Raw genomic sequence first — 741 nt, 5'->3', positions numbered from 1 at the left:
TAATTATTATTATTTAAGTTGTTGTTGTTGTTGTTGTTTCCTAGCTCAGGAGAAAAAAATTATCATACTGACTGAGTTATCAATTAAGGAATGAAGAAATTTTTGTGCCCAGGAATAGAGATGGTATAAAAGAAAAAAACAATCAAACTCATACATATAACCATAAATCTACTATTAAAGTGTCGTAGATAAATGTTAAAAAATACTTTAACTATTTTGATTTCTTAGTATGTTATAGCAGAATATAAAAAAAATATACGATATTGTCTGTGAAATATTATGAAATCTGGTGAATCTGGCAACAGTAACTTTAGGTCTTCTCCAAGGATGTTAAATAACGGAAGGCGGCATGATGTCGCAAAAGTGAAGTCGGTTCGCTATTGGTCCGCTGTTGCCCGTATCCCTCTTACACCCAAAACATTGCCGACCGCCCATTGAAAATACATGGGAATGCCCGAGTTACGCTCCTTATTTTCCGTCTCATGTCCATGTTTTGAGGCTGCCTATCATATATGTGACCTTAGTAGTCGTGGCATACTGTGCCACGAAGATTTATATGGTTAACCATATCCAGCTTTGGTGGATTTGGGTAAGAGGTGGGAAGCTGTCTTTGGGCCAAACGTATGACTGAACAAGGTTATGTACACAGGTGTATATACATGTAAACATGTATGTACATATCCATGTGCATTTAAATGAGGGATAAATAAACTGTATATCAGGTGAAACTTGGCCTGAAGG

This window comes from Portunus trituberculatus, chromosome 31 (assembly GCF_017591435.1).
Source record: "Portunus trituberculatus isolate SZX2019 chromosome 31, ASM1759143v1, whole genome shotgun sequence".
In the NCBI taxonomy this organism is placed as follows: domain Eukaryota; kingdom Metazoa; phylum Arthropoda; class Malacostraca; order Decapoda; family Portunidae; genus Portunus; species Portunus trituberculatus.
Note: the sequence above shows the minus strand (reverse complement) of the source record.